Source organism: Euprymna scolopes, chromosome 2 (genome assembly GCF_053919585.1).
Source record: "Euprymna scolopes isolate OS-2025 chromosome 2, ASM5391958v1, whole genome shotgun sequence".
Classification (NCBI taxonomy): Eukaryota; Metazoa; Mollusca; class Cephalopoda; order Sepiida; family Sepiolidae; genus Euprymna; species Euprymna scolopes.
This window is the reverse complement of record NC_136483.1, coordinates 198,916,533-198,938,740: the sequence shown is the minus strand read 5'-3', so window position 1 is coordinate 198,938,740 and position 22,208 is coordinate 198,916,533. Positions and strand designations below refer to the sequence as shown.

The following is a 22,208-nucleotide window of genomic DNA, read 5'->3' as shown; positions in this document are numbered from 1 at the left end:
ACAGTGGGCAAAACAATATGCAAATAACACACAAGGTGAGAACAGTAGTCCAAAAGATACAAATTATCAATCCTCATCTCAAAATTTCCAAAACACATATTTTGTTAACCCTCATACAACTGCTTTTCAAAATCTCCAGTAATAGTTTGTATTTTATGTTACAAGCAATCGTCTTGGTGTGTTAATCATTGGTAATTAATAGTGTGGAATGATGAATCGGAATTGGGAATCAGGAACAAAATCCTCCCCTCTCTGAGACAGATGGTGGCATACTGAATGGAAAGAATGAATAATTGTAATCTGGAGGTATCTGGCATCTACTCAAATACTGAACTAAGGCATACAAGGTGTGTTTGAATTAATTTATACCGTTATATTCGTCAGGTAGTAAAGTGATTTTGATTAAATTGTTCAATTACAAAAACAAAAAAAAAAAACAGTAGATACATCTGATCGACTGTGTTTAGTCTTTCTTGAATTTGAGAATAGCTTCATCAGTGTCTATTATTCCATCTGTTAGAATTGGTGGGAGATCTTAGGTTATTTTAAGGCAGCTGCATGTCGGTGTTGCTCCTGCTGACAGATCCCCTACCAATTCGAACAGATGCAATAATGGTCATGAAGATATCCTTTTCTCGCTTAAAAAGGTGAGAGGGATAAAAAAATGCGAGGTAAATTTACTTGTGGACATTTTCTTTAAAAAAAATAATACTAAAAACAAATCTACTTTAATCCTGTGTACCTGTGCATCAAATGTCTATTTCTAGAGTATTTGGCATCAAACGTATGGATGCCTAGAAAACAGGCTGTGAACACCAGTGAAAGGGAATGATGAAATTCATCCTCATGTAATTGCTAAATAATTATGAAACATTTTATATTTAAAAGGGAAGGAACTCTTTGTCCTTTGTTGTCTTGCTTGAGATAATGGGCAGTATGTAAAGCAGAGTTATGTCCCTTGCATTCCAGACCAGTTGATGTTCAATTGACATATTATCCAGTGACTACAAATATTTATGTCCTCATTAATTAGAATGTACTTGCTGTAAAAAAACAAAATCTCACAACAAATAATTGAATTATTTATTTGCAGGCTGTTATCCTCATCTTAATAGTTGTTGTTGTTCCTTCAAGTGATTAACCGGGACAGAATAGGAATGCTAGGAATATGGACCCAACAATGGAAGACGAGATAAGAATGAAAAACTTGGATTTATAAAACCAAAAAATCCAATCTTGATCACTCTTTGGAGCCCATGACGCAGTGAATAGAGATGTTGAATCTCTACAATTTCAAGTGAGCGTTGTCTGAAGATAGTGGTTTCAATCCTACCCAAAGCAAGTCAGAGGTTTAGTTGATCAAAATGTGATGAGACAACAGCTATCGAAGGCAGTAATTGCTGGGGATAAAATTACAGGACTCAGCATGCTTATCCCATTACAGATAATCACCTGAAGAAATGAAATCATCTTGATAAAACATGAGTTGATATGAATTAATCTCAGAAACAAATCAAAAATTTTTCATAAAGATTTTGGATTTCTGTAAAAGATGGAAATTCCTATAGTTGACCAGAACTTATGCATTTTGGGGCCAGTCCAACTTTCAATTTTGTAAATCCTATCTGGTCCAAAATATACCCCTATTTTCTGAGATGCAACCATATGTGTGCGACATAATCACGTTGACACACCGGTTCCTTTCAGATCACCGAAATGGTGACCAATTTGGGAAGTCCAGGTGCTGTATGTAGGAGGACGTCAACACCTCCCGGCAAAAAGTTGCAAAAACCTAATGTCGTCATCTCCCCTAACAGGGATATACATGCGACTGGAGACTGCTTGTGAATTTCATACTCCCATGAAACTTCCTCCTTTGGAGGAAGCTGTTTAAACCCTGGTGCTGACTGCAAAAAAAAACAAAAACATAAATCGTACTCTACGTGAATCCTTGATGTAGCTTTCACAGTACCAGGATACCAGGAATCCTGATAAGCAACAGCTATATAGTCATCAGCTGATGGAAATTTTTGTCATTTCTATTGTTTTACTGAAAATTCAATTATGTAAACAAAGAAATAAAACGGTAATTTTTTACCTTGTTTCCACCATAACATTTAAAATGACTTTTTCAGGTTTTTGAGTATGCTGAAAACAAATATCTCATTTAAAATTTTCTGCAAATAAGTAGTTTTCCGGATATTAAGCAATGTCATTTCTTATGTTATCGCTTGTGGCCATCTTGGTACACTGGAGCACGCAAACCTAACCCTGAGAAACTATGTGCAAACACATTTACCAAGATGGCCACCAGTGATAACATAAGAAATGACATTGCTTAATATTCAGAAAGCTACTTATTTGCGGAAAATTTAAATGCGATATTCGTTTTCAGCATACCCGAAAACATTAAAAGATAGTCATTTTAAAGAAAAATATTAAAGTGGAAATGAGGTAAAAATTTACAAAATTCATCACAATGAAATTCTTTATTGAACCGCCTAGTTATTATTATTATTATTATTATTATTATTTAGATATCTTCAGTTAAAAAAACGGGTTTGTTTTATAGATTCGAAAAAATTGTCTTGACAAATTAAATTCAAGTTTCACAATATATTTTATTTAATTGTTAGGTGCAAGTACAGAACAGTTAACAAAACACCCTTCCTTCCCCATGTTAAGAATGGGTTTCTAAATAATTACGTTATTTCAGCATGGTAGCATAAGTGCACAACTACCTTTTTATTTGTTATATATTTGTTTTTTTGTTTGTTTTTTTACGACTAAAAAGGAAATGCATGTACTTAGTACATTTTTTTGATTTTTTAACGCTTGTAGTACATGTGTACTACAAGCGTTAAAAACAACAAAATAGTATTGTTTGGAAATCAAATTTGGAAAACTTGATAATAATTTTTTTAAATTGACAAACCCAGAATAAAAAATTAAACTTTTTCCTGCTTTGGTTTTGAAAAGAGAGAGAAGTCACTACCTAGTAAGCCAACCACTTACAAGGCTCCATTGTTTCAGTTTTCATTTGATATTATGAAATGAAATTATCTTGAACATGAAACATGATTTCAATACCATAGAAAATGTGTGTCACACTACAAAATGGCTGCCTGTGATCGCTTGGCTGTTTAATAGGTGTTTTCATTAGTCAAGATTTCATTGAGTTCAGGTTTAATTGAAAGCAGGGCAAAAAAAAAAAATAGTCAACTTTAGAGATTGGGAAAGTGTCACGAGATCGTCAAAAAAAAGAAGGCCTTTCCATTGACTCCCCTTTTTCGGTATCTTAACCTTTTCATACGTCTCAATTGTCCTAAAGTGTATGACATCATTTTTCAATTGAATAGGCCCGCTTAATGAAGGCCATGCCCCAGCTTAGTCTTTTTTGTGGTACTAGTTAACTGCAAGAGCACGAACTATTCCGTAATCGAGATGATACTGACCCTTTTTTTTCCTGGCCCTTTATTCTCTGTGTATTTATCTCTAATACTAGTGGCTAAGTTAGACATGATGTTGGTTTCTAATGTAAGGGAAAAATCTAGTTCCCAAAAAAAGGCTAACATTCTGGATGTGGATAAAAAAGAAGATTTGAAGTATATTCCTCTCCCTTTAATTGCCGAACAGATACTATATTTTGAATCATAAATAAAATTAAAGATAGAACAGATACTATATTTTGAATCATAAATAAAATTAAAGATAGAACAGATACTACATTTTGAATCATAAATAAAATTAAAGATAGAACAGATACTACATTTTGAATCATAAATAAAATTAAAGATAGAACAGATACTATATTTTGAATCATAAATAAAATTAAAGATAGAACAGATACTACATTTTGAATCATAAATAAAATTAAAGATAGAACAGATACTACATTTTGAATCATAAATAAAATTAAAGATAGAACAGATACTATATTTTGAATCATAAATAAAAGTAAAGGGAAAATAAAGAATAAAGGAATAAAAAAAAAAATAACCCTGTTTAACTATTAAACTTCAAAAATCAAAAAAAAAAAAAAGATGTCCGATATGTCAGCATGAACATGCAACCTTAGGATAACGACACTGTCACTATAATCACTGCTCTACAATCACGTCAGCGAAGTAACGTTTTTTTTTGTTTTCTTTTTAAACTAATTCAAGAAAGAACGTTTTTTGCGCATGCGTGTTTGGCTAAATTATCATGAAGGAACGCTTTTTTGCTACCCTCTCTCATTGCAAACCTTTATTTCTATACAAAATAATTGACCTTTTTTTTTTTTAATTTTCACATATTATTCAACCAAGACATCACCCTTTCAACCCGTTCCAATGCTGCTGAGAAAAGTTTTAGACAGACATACATAGATGCATTCAAAAGGACAAGTGAGATTTATATTAATAGATTATTACAGAGGGCCATGTTTCTGATTGCCTACTAGTTCATAAATAGATAACTCTGGCGAACACACTTTCAGTTGCAGGAGTTCTGACTATTGATTCTAGTCGATTCGAGGTCACAGATTCTGAAAATGACATTCATTTTTATGGATCAGGTCTAGTTTTGATGCTGCAATTTATCAGGTCACAGGTTCTAAACATCATCAAGAGAGGTAATGATCCAAAATGCACCATATTAATTGTGAATTAAATTTTGTTTAAATGTAAAATATAATATTATTTATTTTGTAATTTACAATTAAATTTTACAAGATGAAAAGAGTAAATTATTTTATTTCTATTTCAGATAAACAGCCATTAATTCAACATGGCAGCTACATTAAATAGAAGGAAACGCGTCACATGTCCAGATTTAATCTGCTATATTTGTGGTACATTCACATCTCCAAAGCAAAGGATGAACATTACTGAATTCGTGAAAAGAGCTTATTTTTCCTTCAAATCGATCAAAGACAAACCATAGGCAACATATGAGGTATGTCATTCTTACAAAGAAAACTTTCATCAATGAAAAATACAAAATAGCGTTCAGCATTCGATGATGTAGCATAGGACCATGTCACAGACATTTTTGTCTTACATAGATGATGCCTTACATAGATGATGCCTTACGTAGATGATGCCTTACGTAGATGATGCCTTACGTAGATGATGTCTTATGTAGATGATGTTCCAAAACCTATTTTCACTCAGCTTCATTTTCTTGAATGTGACAATGAATGTGACAATGAATGTGACAGACGAGACAACTAATAGAAATAATGACTCAGATTTTTAAAAACAAATTTTTTTTTTTGTCATTTCATCCCAAAGAAGACACAGAGCCACTTAGTCATGATGGGCTACTATTTGAAGCCAGATTTGCAGGGATACTATTTAGGGAGTTGGGCAGTGAGATGTCTGTTTACATTACGCTTGAATTTTTGCATGTCAGTAGAGTCAGGGAAGCAGAGACCCGGGAGGGAATTCCAAAGTGCAGCTGTCCAAGGGAAGAAACTATTTGAGTGAAAAGCTTTACAGCATCCATGGATCTCTACAGTGTAGGGGTGGGATTTTGTTGCTTGTCAGGTTTGTCAAAAGTTTGTCGTCGATGGGGTACTAGTGATTTGAATTTTTCAGAGCACTTGCCATTAAATACTTGTAAAACACCCACAAAGATTTCATGTTTCAGTGATGAGATAGAGGTTAGAGTTTAATGGATAGTTTAGGACCGATTAGGTTGGCGACTCCTTTTTTGAACCCTGTCAAGGAGCAAAATTTTATAGGCATATCACCAAAACCCTAAACATTTAGCCAAATAAAACTCAATGACATAGTTTGAGGTCCGAGTCTGTCTAAAACGCTGTCAAGATAGTAACATTATTTTGTCACAGATAAAGCCTTTCATCTTTGACTCTAAATTTGGTTTCCACTACTTTTCTGCTATTACTGGATTAGTCTACTGAGATAGGAACCCCAGGTTATGATCCGAGAAACTGGTTCAGAGTCTGAAGTGTGTTTTATTACAGGATACTCAATACACCTGAAAAGAAAAAAATATGAACACATCAGAATGGTTTTTGAGCTTCTCAAATATAAAGAATACAAATGGATCATTTGTCTGTATCAAAAAATAATAACTGAGGAAAACATCAATGTTAAAAAAACAAAACATCAATGTTAAGAAAAACATCAATGTTAAAAAAACAAAACATCAATGTTAAGAAAAACATCAATGTTAAAAAAACATCAATGTTAAAAAAACATCAATGTTAAGAAAAACATCAATGTTAAATAAACATCAATGTTAAATAAACATCAATGTTGAGAAAAACATCAATGTTGAGAAAAACATCAATGTTAAAAAAAACATCAATGTTAAAAAACATATCAATGTTAAAAAAAACATATCAATGTTAAAAAAAACATCAATGTTAAAAAAAAACATCAATGTTAAAAAAAACATCAATGTTAAAAAAAACATCAATGTTGAGAAAAACATCAATGTTGAGAAAAACATCAATGTTAAGAAAACATCAATGTTAAAAAAAACATCAATGTTAAGAAAAACATCAATGTTAAGAAAAATATCAATGTTAAAAAAACATCAATGTTGAGAAAAATATCAATGTTAAATAAACATCAATGTTGAGAAAAACATCAATGTTAAAAAAAACATCAATGTTGAGAAAAACATCAATGTTAAAAAAAACATCAATGTTGAGAAAAACATCAATGTTAAAAAAACATCAATGTTAAGAAAAATATCAATGTTAAAAAAAACATCAATGTTAAGAAAAACATCAATGTTAAAAAAACATCAATGTTAAAAAAACATCAATGTTAAGAAAAACATCAATGTTAAGAAAAACATCAATGTTAAAAAACATCAATGTTAAAAAAACATCAATGTTAAAAAAACATCAATGTTAAATAAACATCAATGTTAAATAAACATCAATGTTAAGAAAAACATCAATGTTAAGAAAAACATCAATGTTAAAAAAACATCAATGTTAAGAAAAACATCAATGTTAAGAAAAACATCAATGTTAAAAAAACATCAATGTTAAATAAACATCAATGTTAAATAAACATCAATGTTGAGAAAAACATCAATGTTGAGAAAAACATCAATGTTAAAAAAAACATCAATGTTAAAAAACATATCAATGTTAAAAAAAACATCAATGTTGAGAAAAACATCAGTGTTAAAAAAAACATCAATGTTAAAAAAAACATCAATGTTGAGAAAAATATCAATGTTAAAAAAAACATCAATGTTAAAAAAACATCAATGTTGAGAAAAACATCAATGTTAAAAAAACATCAATGTTAAGAAAAACATCAGTGTTGAGAAAAACATCAATGTTAAAAAAAACATCAATGTTGAAAAAACATCAATGTTAAGAAAAATATCAATGTTAAAAAAAACATCAATGTTGAGAAAAACATCAATGTTGAGAAAAATATCAATGTTAAAAAAAACATCAATGTTGAGAAAAACATCAATGTTAAAAAAACATCAATGTTAAGAAAAATATCAATGTTAAAAAAAACATCAATGTTAAGAAAAACATCAATGTTAAAAAAACATCAATGTTAAGAAAAACATCAGTGTTAAAAAAAACATCAATGTTGAGAAAAACATCAATGTTAAAAAAAAAGATCAATGTTAAAAAAAACATCAATGTTGAGAAAAACATCAATGTTAAAAAAAACATCAATGTTAAAAAAATATCAATGTTGAGAAAATATCAATGTTAAAAAAATATCAATGTTAAAAAAATATCAATGTTAAAAAAATATCAATGTTAAAAAAATATCAATGTTAAAAAAACATCAATGTTAAAAAAAAAGATCAATGTTAAAAAAAACATCAATGTTGAGAAAAACATCAATGTTAAAAAAAACATTAATGTTAAAAAAATATCAATGTTGAGAAAATATCAATGTTAAAAAAATATCAATGTTAAAAAAATATCAATGTTAAAAAAATATCAATGTTAAAAAAAAACATCAGGCATAAAATGTGAAAAAAAATGTTTACTACCTTTTCACATGAAGCTGTGATTTGTGAAACAGTTTGTGAAAGTGATCGATATAGACAGTGACTCAATGGTCCTCAGGACATCGATTAAAGTCGATGCTTTCACTTAATCAGTAACTGATGTTGAGAAAACTGCATGCCGATCATTGGAAATCCTGCACTAAAAGTTGACATAGAAATGATCCCCCACACTAAAATCTAAAATATTTAATTTTATTTTTATTTCCTTTTTTTGTTTCCTTTTTAGATATTTTTCAGGTTGTTTACATGTAAACGCAAAAAATGTAGAAGTTGAATTCTTCGTCGTCTCAGGCGCAACTCTAATTTTTCATCTGAAAAGAAGAGAATTTCTGTACATTTGATCCCTTATAAACCTGTCTTCTAATGCTCTGTTTTTATTCAAAATCATTTGGAAGCATTATTTTTGCAAATATTTTAATGCAATGTGCTCTGATGAACTCGTTGCACTTGTACCCTTTGATGTACATATCCCGACAAACCCGCTTAGCAACAAAATCTCACCCCTTCACTGTTGAGGTCCCTAAATACTAGAAAGCTTTCTACTCTATTAGTTTCTTCCTTCGAACAGCTAGACTTTGGAATTCCCTTCCTGCTACCTTCTTTCCTGACTGAACTGATATGCAGAAGTTTAAATGTAATGTAAACCAACATCTTGTTAATCTTTCTTAGGCATGTTCCTAAATAGTAGCACCTTACGTCCAAGTGGCGATATGCCTTGTTAGGGGTGAATATAAGTAAAAAAAAAAATAAGTATATGCACTGCGTCTTGATTATTATTAGTTTATATTTCTACTTACATATAAAAGGTACTTTGTCTGTGTGTGTGTATGTGAATTTGTTCCCTATGGACTCCGAAATGTACATAATAAAGTTTAGCACAATTGCACTCACCAGAAGTATTGCAATGGAAAAAGAAGACAATTCCAAAAAAACAAATTCTTGCAATTGTCGTCAATCCCAAGAATATTAGAATTGTATCAGGTAGCAATATTGTTGAAAATAACTGAGAAAGATTGGCCGAGCGATCCTCAATTTTTAACAAACGCTCTGTCTGCTTTTAGCTAATATGAATCTATGAAGGCTACTTTTTTATAAATTGGTAGAAATAAAAAAAAATTTTTATTTATGAAATTGTAAACTAATATTCATGTATCTGACAGTATTCTTAGATAGTTTTGTATCAGAATGCCTCTAAGTATTGAAAATCATTAATCAATAATTGAAAAATCCAATTTTGAACAAAGTTAACACCTTATAAAGCCTAACACCATTAGTACATTTGAGAAGTTTTATCGCTACACAAGCAGAAGGGCCTGACATATAAAATCAACAGTAAGTTCTTTGAGGGAATCATCTTAAATGAATGTGTCTGTGTAGGGCTAAATTGAAACATGATACTTGACTTTTTAATTTTAAACTTTAAGTCAAGCAATTATATAAAGCTATTTTAAGATACTTTTATAAAATCAACAGTAGGTTCTCTACAGTGCAATGTAGACTACAATGTATGATGGCCGAAGTCACTGTGGGAGCATGTGAAGTTTCCTCTAGACAATCAATCAATTTGATTGAAAAATGGTAAATTTCGTCGATTTCAATGACAATGAAAGTATTATAAATGCAGAACATTCATTCATCCTCATTCAATCCCGAGCAACATCGGGTATCCCTGCTAGTAATCTAATAATATACATATATATAAATATATACAGAATGGAACAATAAAATTGTCATCCTAGAAAAGATGACATGATTTCATTTCTGTTTGATGAAAACCGGTTTTCTCTTTTTGTTGCAGACCATCTACTAGTTGGCCAGTTATGTACAAATCCCAAGAGCAATAGGGCATGTCTGAAAGTGACACAGTGTTGAACGAATGAAGTTGGAGATATGCTACTGTACAATTTATACTGTCTACCGATCAGAGTTATGACAACAGGATCATTGCCAGCACCTTCAAAATGCATCACTGGATTGCGAGGAATAACAGGAACGTGCCCAGAGTGATGAAAACAAAGTTTCCAGCCACGGTTATGGTCTTTGGTGTGGTTTCAAGTGAGGGCCACATCATGTCAACACACATCTTTTAAGTTGGCTTGAAAGTCAACACCAAATTGTACCTGGATGTGCTGAAGAGTGTGGTGATCCCCTGGTGCAGTCAGGTGGCTGCGGGCAGAATCTGCGTGTGGCATTAGGACTTGGCACCAGCCCACATGTCTAAAGAGACCCAGGCTTGGCTTCAAAAGGAGTGCTACGGCTTTGTACTCTTCTCTCACTACCCCCCAATCTGAACCCGCTAGACTACTTCGTTTGGTCATACGAACATCACCAACATGACCTCCGACAATACAATACCAAAGCCAGTCTGATCACCGCCATCCACTGAGTATTCACCAACCTCCCGCTGGCACATGCTCCTAGTTCTGAACCCATATCGAGGCGGTGATAAATGTCAGCTTTACTGCATAACCAAGTTATCTGAATTGATTTTTATTTTCAATAAAAGTTTTAAAATAAAGCTGTAGTGTTGTTTTCTTTAGGGTGACACTTTTATCGTTCCACCCTGTATAATGCTATTTTAAAAAAAAGGTTTTGATATTCAAAACATGTGTTATTGAACTTAACAAAATCAGTTATTTTCTCATTTCTTTAGGGAGTATGAGGGAAGGTTGAAATTGGTTTGATGAGATGTGGGGAGGAAGAGGCCATTAGCAATTAATGCCTCCATTTTTATTAATTTCTTTCTGCAAATTCTTGGCTGACATCTGATACCAATATTATTTATAAACAACCCCTTTCACCGATTTTTTTTTTTTTTAATTACGTCTACCTCTAAGGGAAAAGTTATGCTGTATATTGTGTTACAAATCTATGATTCAACATTCGAATACAAATGAAATCTTCATTCCCTCCTTGAAAAATATATAAACTTTATTTTTATTGAAATCCCAACTTCAAATAGATATTAAAACTTTTAGTGCTTCTGCAGAAGAGTAAATTTTCAAACAAACGCATTTACGTAATAATAAATAATTTACGTGAGGTGGAAAAATTATTACGTACTTACATGTCATGTCGAAATTAGTACAAAAAAATCATCCACAATAATGATCCGACATTTTCTATTTTGAAATTTATACATTATGCCACAGATCTTATCAGTGAATCGGAAAAGGACAACAGAGGAAATAAAGCACCGAGTAACAAGAACATACAGACTCAATGTAATGGCTGTGAAAGTAAGATAGCATCTCCCTACATCTATAATATAAATCTCACCTATCTGTTTAAATGTATGTTTGTTTGTCTGCCAAAAACTTTCGACACAGGCGACGGATTTTCATGAGATCGGTATCATTTTGAAGCTCAACCCTTCAGATGACAAATATCGAAAAATTGGCTAAAAACATTAATTCCTTCACCCTCAACTTGGCACTTTTTATAGGGAGTGGTTGATTTTTTCGCTGACATTTTTGTCAATGACGTCACATAAAAGACATTATTTCGACCGCCCATGACATCACAATCATGGTAGATGCATCGATAAGACCATTTGTTTTTATTTTCACCTCCTTTTCATCTGGCGCGTTACTTTTTTATTTTCACCTCCTTTTCATCTGGCGCGTTACTTTTTTTTCCCCTCCTTTTCATCTGGCGCGTTACTTTTTTATTTTCACCTCCTTTTCATCTGGCGCGTTACTTTTTTTTCACCTCCTTTTCATCTGGCGCGTTACTTTTTTTTTCACCTCCTTTTCATCTGGCGCGTTACTTTTTTTTTCACCTCCTTTTCATCTGGCGCGTTACTTTTTTTTTCACCTCCTTTTCATCTGGCGCGTTACTTTTTTTTTTCACCTCCTTTTCATCTGGCGCGTTACTTTTTTTTTCACCTCCTTTTCATCTGGCGCGTTACTTTTTTTTTTTCACCTCCTTTTCATCTGGCGCGTTACGTTGCCTGCTTACTACTCATAATTTTTTTTTTTTTTTTTTTTTTTTGCGAAACACCTACAAAACATCCAGGCAACACTGGGCACCCAGACTAGTCAGCAAAACAATGTAAAAGCATTTAAAAAGTGGAATGAACAGACAGAACAGAAATATTTCTTATAGAGCAAAACAGTTTTCTTGACCTGAGCTTGTTGTGGAAGGAGTTTATCCAAGCCGGACTTGACTTTTTTTGCTGACATTGTTTCTGAAGGCAAGAGTCACATACGCGTGTTCGAATTAGAGGTTATCCTATACACCTGCTAAAACTGTGTTAATGCTCTTTTCGTCGGTGTACCTAGTGCCTTTTTTAAAGCCCTCTTCAATGAATCTCTCGCTGTGACCATTGAATCTCGGGTGACAGTGAGGAGTTGAAAAGTATGGCACTTGATACGACTTGCAAAAGGATCTGCATTCACTCGATGTGAATTGAGTGTCGTTATCTCTCACCACACATTCTACCATATCGAAATTAGCTCATGTCAAAATCCGATCGTGCAGGTGGTGGTTGGTCTAGGGTTAGGGTTGGGTTGTCTTTTGAAATTTTGTTTTTAATAAAAACTCTTATTACATATTTCTATTTTTACAAATTATTACAAATATATTATTTAAAAAAAAAGAAAAAAACGATTCGATTGGGGATCTTTAGTAGGACGACCCCTGATGTGTATGCGGTATTATGGTGACTAAGGACTCTAGCTTGGATTAGAGTAGACAAATCAAATATACAGTGACAAGGATGATCATAGACCTCCCCTCCACACTTTTTTGATTTGGCCTTGTGATAATATATCTATATAATGAATAATGTTAATAAACAATGTCAGACATAACCACTAAAAATGGGGTGGGGGGGTCACTAAAAATAAAAATCTGATTTTCATTAAAAAGAAAAACATTTTTTTTTTTTAAAACGTCCATATTTCTTTTTGCCCAACAAATGTATTTTATTTGTGAAAAAGTTTTATAAATTGTTAATCAAACTATTTTTTTTTTTAAAAAAAGGAGGCCAGAGAGCAAAACAGCTGTAATGTAAAAAAATTTGGAACTTTGGTGGACGTCTGCACTCTTCGGTTGATGATTCATGTTCAGGGAAGAAATAAATACGTGTGAATAAAAAAAAATCTTTTTAATAATAAAATCAAATTTGTTATCTCTTTATTTTTCAGCTTCAATAAAGAAGTAGGATAATTCATTTCCAGTCCGGTTTCAGTCAAAAATCTAAAGGTATGATCCGACCTTAGTCAATGTACTTTACGGAACAAAACCAAGTACACACAGAGAATTTCACGGATGAAAGAAAGCTACCATGATGGCCTGCAAAGATTTTCGGCTGCTGATGTTTTGCAAGTTTAAGAATTGAAATCTGCAATGTTGGTTGAAGAGAAAATTTCTGCCCCCAAATTTTTTTTTAAGAAAACCAATTTTTTGCAATTCAGTTTAATAATAAACTGAATCAGAATATTTCTTGCCAAAACAGAAATGCTGCTGCCATTTAGAGACGTTCATGTGAGCAATTGAACCTACATTAGAAGATTTTTATGAACTCAGCCAGAGACTTTTTTTCCCTTGACATGAAAGCCAACAGAGTGCTTGCATACAACGTTCTGAGTTTCTGGGAATTTTTTTCAGTCAGTGATAAAAAGAGGCCAGCGAGAAGGAAGCACACATAAAAAAGTTCATCAATCAGGAAAAAAGGCCAAGTGCTGGGTGTCTCAGCTCCTGTGGCGATACCTCTGCACCTAGCTAATAGGCAAAGAAGGAGTGTGAAAGCCAGGCGATAGGAAGAGCCTATCTACTCTTGGATAATTTGAGGAGATTTATGGGTCCATCTGCTCCAAGAGGGGTAGCCCCACACCTAAGTTCTAAACTAGGTATTTTTGTGCTCCCACAGGATTAATTGAGTTAATACTAAGTATATAAATCTCTGCTAGAAAATTTAAACTCCTGCACGCCTCGTCACTACCAACAATATTGATCGTCATGGTCTGAAGTTGTTTTGGTGTTGGAAGTGGGTTTTGTGCATGAGAGTTTTGAGGGTACCAGTTTGACTGCTGTATTCCGGCTGATAGTACAGGAGCACTAACTCTTTAGTAGCACTTAGAGCAGCTACTCCATCATTAGTTGTATAATATCGGGATGGTTGTAGTGCAATGTCGCGCATGGAAAGGAAACTTGCACCCATGTTCGGTGGGCATTCCCGAGGTTACAATCCTGTGGACGAAGAGTCGGCTGATGGTCTACTTTTGGTGTTGCATGTTTCGTATTATGCACATCCACTTTGTCCAGCACCTTTCACCCTTAAACTGAACTATTAAATAAAATGACAGCTCAATCAAAAATTGATTGAATCAGGTGCAAACTCAAACAAAATCAAATTGCCTCCTCCCATAAAGCTTGCATTCACGAATATCTGTGGACTTAGAACTAACTTAGATGATGTAGAATGATTTCTCCTAGCAAACTCCTCGGATATCTTAACGCTAATTGAAACTAACCTACACTCCTCCATTCCCTCTAACCACTTGAAAATGACTTGTTATCTCTCACTTTGTTGTAAGGGCTCGGACAAACATATGCACAGACTTGGAGTCTATATTCGAAATGCCCTTCCCTTCACTAGAGAAACAAAACTATGCTTTAGACTTAACCTGCAACATAGTGTTAGGTACTTATATTTTCTCCTGTGAGGGATTTCAGGAGCATTTTAAGGAGTGATTTACACAACACCTAGTTTTCCAATACAAGATTATGGCAACTGTTTGGCCGACCCTCTCCACCTCATGCAGCAAGAGCGGCTAGTTGCAAACAAAGAGTGACAGGTCTTGACTGTGCTGATGCAGGTCATCTGTAACAAATTGCCAGGACTTGATCGTCTGCCCTACGAACTGCATTTGAGGCTGTTGCACATTTATACAATGTTTAGGTCCTTTTTCAGGTGTGCCTTGTTGAACTCTGGGAATCTTTCCAACAAACATGACTTAAGTACTTAGTAAAATTCAGTTGTAAAAGTTGCACTCTTCTGAAGGTTTAAGGTTCAATCATCGATGCGGGCAACACTCAAAAATACAATTGCAAATGACTTAGTATTTCTACTCAGTCGTGGCTGACAGAACAAGAGCATGCTACTCCTATGGATTAAATAAAGGATTCTGTTAAAAATTCCATGCAGATTTTTGGGTTCAACAAGATACACCTGAAGAAGAAGGTTACATCAACCGAAACGTTATGGGAAATAATACTCCAAATAGTCTGAGAAATCTAAATAATATTTGGATAAATTGAATTCCATATCATTTCATCCAAATTCTAACTACGTATTCAAGTAAAAAAATAAATATATTCTATAAAAAAAGAAAGATACTAAAGAGGAATTCTAAATTGTATAAAATACAATTTTTGCAACAATTTGAGACTTGTATTTCCAAGAAATAAACTTTATACGTAAACTTTTGAAAACTTGTTGAATTTTTATTAATGCATGAATTTTTTACAACTTTTTTTATCTATTTATTATTTATCGCTTCATAAACAACAGAAAGACAATGCAATGGTGCTAGATTGCTGAAAATTCCAAGGCAGATTGTCTTCACGATGATCAAAAGGTACCGAGATGTTAAACGTCCTGAGTGAGGCAGAAAATCTTGAATACAAAAAATCAAAAACAGTGAAATCCAATGAGGAGAATCGCTCCTGATGTTGGAGTTAATCCTGAATCAATTCATGCGATGGTTAAGGAGTACTTGCAACTCAAACGTCACAACCTCCAGGAAATGAAAAAGGTTATGAGGAAGAAAAAATGTCAAGCATTGTTGACGAGGGCCATGGGTGACAACTTGCAGCAGATTCTTTTCACCAATGAGAAATTGTTGATGATTGAACAATCTCACAACCATCAAATTGATATTTGTTTGATATCAAAAATGTTCTCAAAAGCTTACAAATTTTTAGCATCGCTAGAACCCTCAATTTTGTTTAGGAAAAAGTGAAAATCAATCAAAAAAACTACCAAAAAGAATATCTTGGAGGGTGTGGTACTTTTCTGAGCTCAAACAAACTTTGTAGACTGGATTTTCCAACAAGATTCTGTTCCTGCTCTAAATGAAATCAGGACTGGTGTAGCCTCCATTTTCCTGACTTCGTAATCAGTCAAAAATAGTCTCGTACTCATCTTACCTATTTTTCCGTTTGGTTGATCTTAGAAGCCAAACTCTGCCAATCATCACAAAAATTTGGACTTTCTTAAAAAAAATCCTTGTTGAGGAAGTGCACCAAAAATATACAAGGAAGTGCTACAGACCACAGCTAAAATCTTTTGCAACCACTTAAAGCTTTTCTACAAATTAGTTCATTTGCATTGATATACAGTTATCCTTATTATTTCTTGTCACCTACTATGTATGTGTGTATACACACACACACATACACACATATATATATATTACTCTTTATTGTTTTTTCTGTCCCTTCTCTTTTATTCCCATCATACCACCACCACCCTATTAAAAAAAATTTCCAATTCTAATCTGAATGTTTTCAAAGTCAGTGTTGTCTTTTTATCTTTACTTTTGTATAATGTTGGTCTTTTCTCCTATTCTGATGAGAAGCATTTAGCTTCGAAATGTTATGGCCAAAAGATGTTTCTCCCTTATTCCCCTTTCTATAAACTTTATTGATTTGATAATGCAATAAAGTTTCTATGTAACTTTATTCTTTATCTTCCAAACTTATTCTATCTATATTTAAATTGATAAGTTATCTAAGAAACAGAACCTTAAATAATGCAAGAGAGATAACTCTAATATATTTTATAATCATAAAAGTTATTCTATTTTAATTGGACGAAAATAATTTTTAGTGAAAATATGTAAAACATTATATTAAATAATTTCTTTTTACTTGAGCTAGTAAATAACAATAAATATTTAAAATATTACAAAGAAAAATAAAATGAAAAGACTTGGAATTAAACCAATGGGCGAATACTGCAAAAACAATTGCTTGGTTTAAAAGTATTAAAAATAAATGCACTTGCCTACAATTTGACATTGTAGACTATGCCTTCATATCTAAAGAAATTCTGCAACACTGTCCTGGAGTTTGCCGAGATATATACTGATATATTAATCAATAATTACAACCAATAGATTAAAACAAAAATGACGAACTTCTTTGATCTACCCATGAGTCCCTTAGATTCTGCAGAGGCATCAGACTTAGTAGGATTATTCACTTAATATTCTCTTACAAATATATTTGAAAATACGAATATTGGACTATATAGAGATGATGAATTAGTTATAATAAGAGACTAATGAAGTCAAGGGGTAAAACTTTAGAAAAAATAATGCACATGGGAATGGAAAAATTAGGCCTAAAAATAGAAGTAGCTACTGACATAAAAATAACTAATTTCTCAAATGTAACGCTAAACCTTAATAAAAATACTTATGAGCCATGCTTAAAAGATAACGCTAATTCTATATATATAAACTCAAAGTCTGATCACCTCCCATCAATTATAAAACAGATTCTTAACTATTTGAAAGAATACTTAGCAAAAATTTTAGCAACGAAAATGTATTTAAGAAATCAAGCAACATCTACAGTATAAAAATAGTAGATGCTATATTGAAATCATAAATACAATACTAGATCATATATAATAATAGTAAAAATAGGCGAAAAGGGAATATAATTTGGTATACGCTTCCCTATAACCTAATGGTAAAAATACAAACTTGGTAAAAAAATTCTTAAATCTCGTCAAAATCATCCCCCCCCCCCGCAACAAACCTCTTACACAAAATGTTTAATAAAACAACCTAAAACTGTTTATAGTTGCTGCGAACACCTAGAGATGATGATTACTAATAATAAATTATTAAAAATAATAAAATATTAAATGGAAGAAATACAAAAGCAAATAAAAAATTAATTTATAAAAATGTGGCCAATAACAACAAAAGTGACGTAAAAAAAACCCAAAGATATAACTACTAAAAATAGCAATGATGCAAATAGAAATAAAAACACTAAGAATGAGCAACAAAAAATTGTAACTGTAGAAAGCAGGCACACTGTCCATGATAAAATAAATACCTAACCAAAAGCATCATTTATCAGGCCACAATTTTTGCCAGGGAAAACTTGAATAACAAAAAATTATGTAGGAATTATCTCTCTCTAGATTTTAAAAGCAGATGTTATGATCATGGAAGTACATTTAAATACGAAAAATACTGAATAAAAACAGTAAACCATTATTGGGAGCTTAAAGAAAGTGGATGATCACTAATAGCAGAGTGGAAAATAGTACAACAAGCTAGCATATGTAGAAACCTAGACGATCTGTGTAGACTATGTCTGAATGAGAAATTAGCTATTGTAAACTTTAAAGGACTCCAAAAGTTATTAAACTACAGGAGTGAAATATCAAACGTATGTATACACAAAATAAACTTTACTTAAGGATAACAGAAAAAAAAAATGAACTGCTTCTACTAATAAAAACAACAATAAAAATGTTGATCATAATAATAATAATGATAATTAGTAAATAAACAAATACAAATACATAAAATGCAAATAAAACGGCCCCGTGTTTTGACAAGCTTCTGGGTTTGACCTTTACTCCTGATCTGAAATGGAACACGTACATCAAGTCTGTTGCCAGGGTCACTGGAAAGATGGTGGGATCCTTCTACCGCTCCAGAAGATTTCTCACTACTGATGCAATTCTCTATCTATATAAAAGCCAAGTGCGTCCAAGGATGGAATACTGCTGCCATATCTGGGCAGGAGCTGCTAAAAACAGCCTATCCTGCCTTGACAGAGTACAAAATAGACTTTGTGACTTAGTGGGGGATGCCCTTTTCTCTACCCTGCAACCTCTCTCCCACAGAAGAGAAGTTGCGAGCATGTCCTTGTTTTATCGTTATTTCCATGGCAGGTACTCGTCTGAGCTCCAATCTCTGGTTCCCCCTCGCCAATCTTTCACGAAAAACACCCGTCTAGCCGAATCCACTGTTAAAAATTTCCCCCACTCTTTATCTGTGCCTAAATCAAAACATGGATTCCATGAACAAAGCTTCTTTCTTAGAACTGCACGCCTGTGGAACTCTGTTCCGTCTGCCTGCTTCCCTTCTGACTACAACTTGGATGTCTTCTAGTCCAACGTTAACAAATTCCTAATGAATCGCCTCCTTAAGTAAACACCTCATCAAATCTCCACACTAACGTAATGTACTTTCAATAACCCTTATCCCTGAGTGGCTTCCGGGCCTTGATAAGTGGTGACCAATATGTAAAAAACAAAAAAATCATGCAAATTAAAACTAGGTCATCTTTGATCACAAAGAAATGAAAAAAAAATCCTTGCTAAAACAACCAAAAACAGGTGCGCCTGCTAATTGGCTACAATAAGTGGACAATACTTGGCCTTTTGGTCAAGATCAAAGTGTAGTATCTGTTCTTCAGATGCTGCACTTCCATTTCTTGTTCTCTTTCGGTGGAGGAGCAGCCCTTCATGACTGAGATAATTTTTTATTTTTGTACCTTTTCTCCACGTTAAAAAAAGACCCTGGTGTCTAACTCTGTCCCGTGGGGAGGCATTGTAAATAGGTACAATAAGTGGGTGTGTGAGTAACTAAGAATCTGGTTGGCTGACTAGCAAACTCGTTACCATGTGGATATATTAAAACACAAAGCAACATTAATTCCATGCATTAGTCTGACAAATCCTTACGAGGACGAAATGCAGAAAATTCTATGTAGCTTAATTGCCATATATATTTTCAAAACTTAGATATACATATATGTGTGTGTGTATCAACAAACTGTTTCATTGTATCACAGCTCTTCAATGCAGATAAACTATCTATCACCCATCCCAAACTAGGAATCATACCTACAACCACATAGTTGATAGTTGGCAGTTCTAACCCTAAACCACTGCAATGGTGTTTGTAAATCATATCTCCAATCGCCACTCTTAAAGTGCTCCATTTGTATTGTGTTAAGTAAGTAGCAAACATTATAATTTAGGAGAAAGTGCTCTACCCAAGAAAGGGGGTTTATATAGTCATCCACAGGCAAACTGTTTTGCTGTATCACAGCTTTTCAGTGTGGCTAGATTAGCACTCGTTCCAAGCTCCACAAGCATACATACATATATATATATATATATATATATATATGTGGCTTACTAACAAATTTTAGATGCAGAAACATAAAATTTGGCATGAACGACCTTGTACTTTTATACAGATCCTATATCTACAATATCTTCTCTGCATCACTAAATAACTGAGCCAAGTTCATCCTAAAATTGAATACTGTTGCCACATCTGGATAGGTATAACTCACCCTATCTTGCCTTGATAGAGTTCAAAACTGACCTTGAAATTTATTAGTCAATGCCCTTTTCTCTTTGCTGCAACTTCTTTCCCGCAGAAGAAGTGTTGCAAGCCTGTCTCTGCTCCATCGTTATTTTCATGGTAAGTGATCATCTGAGCTCCAATCTATGATCCCCTCTTGCCAAACTTTCACAAAGAAAAAACACTCGACTAGTTACAACTACTATCTGTGGTTAAATCTAAATGCAGATTCCATGAACAAAGCTTCTTTCTTAGTCCTGCCTGCATGTGGAACACTGTTTCACTGGTCTGCTTCCCTGACAACTACAATATGGTAGCTTTCAAGTTCAATGTAAACAAGTTTTTGTTGAGCCATCCTCTTAAATAATTCAAATTTTAACCAATTTACACCATTAACGATTACTAAACTACCACCTTGCATTCATTAACCCTTATCCTCGAGTGGCCTTTAGGCCTTGATAAGTGGTGACTACTTTGTATAAACAAATTGCAGAAAAGGTCAGTATGCGAAAGACAAAGGAAAAAAAATATTTCATATTCAACCAGCTGTTACATGATTATAAGAAAATTTTTTGATAATATCTTTAAACTCTCATTGCATAGAAAACAAAAACGAAGGGACTCTAATAAAAACAAATTATTACTAACTTTCCTGTCCCCCTTTAGGTGGGGGGGGGACTAAAGGAATGATTGATTTCTATCTGAAGAGACTTTCTTTCATAGGCTTTTCTTCTTGACATTTTTGGAGTGGCAAAATAGGGGGAGGCTTTACCCCTTTCTTACATTCTCTCCCACAGGACAGGATTCAATGAACCCCCGGTCCCAACATCTCCTTGACTACTCCTCCTCCCCACCCCATCCGTGAGAAATGGGTCATTGGGTGGGATGGCTTGTTTCTTGGTCACTTAAAAGATAAGATAGAACTGGAGTGTTCATCAACCCTGATGATGATGTAGAGAGAGGGGGAGAGAAAGAGAAAGGGGAAGAGGTGTTATTGATTCTTTTGGCTTCTTTTTCTTCACACACTTTTTAACCATTCTTGTTGAACATTATTGCACTCAAATCATCAAAAATAAAAGCTTTAAAATAAAATGTTGAAGTATTTCTCTTCTTGACTGTCATTTGCACAATCTTTTTCAGGTGTATCTTGTTGGGCCGGGAATTTGCATAGAATTTTGAATAAAACCTTTTATTTAGTCCATGGTGGTATTATGTTTTCATTCCGTCAGCCATGAGCAGGTAGATGTCTGAAGTAATTCGCAGGTATATTCTTAGTCTCATTAACACTGAAAATTGGACCTTCAACCTCTAAAAGAGTTTCACTTAAAACTGAATTTACCACCTAGTACCTTATCCATTATGCAATGGGCTTTTGGCTGAGTTAATCTCAATGGGTGATTTTATGGATCAAAGAGTTTTTACTATATTATAAAAAAAGTTGTGCATCCAACTAAAACTCAGAAACTACCAAAGATACACTAAAAATCGTTAAAATTCTGATTTAATATAACCTCGAACTGATTATGGTTTAAAAAAAACTACTCTTGTCAATTTCATGTCTTCAGAGATTGATTTGGTGCTAGGAGTTGGGCTAAGGAGAGGTAAGAAAAAATATTTTCATTCTGTTTGAAAAAGAACGCTGAAACGAGCTCAAACTTGTTGATAAGCTTATCTTTTCTTTATTTTATTCTATCAGTTGCTGAAAGTCATACATGAATGAGAGAGAGATGGGGGAGGCAATTGAAGAGACAAGTGTGTTCAAAAAGTAATGTAACTGAGGATATGCATTTTTATGTCCATAGATAAATAGCTGATAAATCTCAAATGGTCTTGCAG

The 22,208-nt window shown here is 33.2% G+C and overlaps 2 protein-coding genes across 5 annotated transcripts in view; one reads left to right on the top strand and one right to left on the bottom strand.

Annotated features, from left to right (window-relative positions):
- LOC145301558 (uncharacterized) overlaps positions 1-15,453 on the top strand; it is a 152,679-nt gene extending 137,226 nt beyond the window's left edge. For 2 of the 3 annotated variants that reach the window (XR_013873528.1, XR_013873530.1), the window contains 2 exons: positions 4,750-4,938; positions 13,164-15,453. The gene's annotated coding sequence lies outside the window, so the exon portion shown is untranslated. The remainder of the gene's footprint in view (positions 1-4,749; positions 4,939-13,163) is intronic. The other variant, XR_013873542.1, reaches the window with a different exon arrangement.
- Positions 1-22,208, bottom strand: part of LOC145301604 (uncharacterized) — a 40,394-nt gene that overhangs the window by 2,515 nt on the left and 15,671 nt on the right. The window lies entirely within an intron of this gene.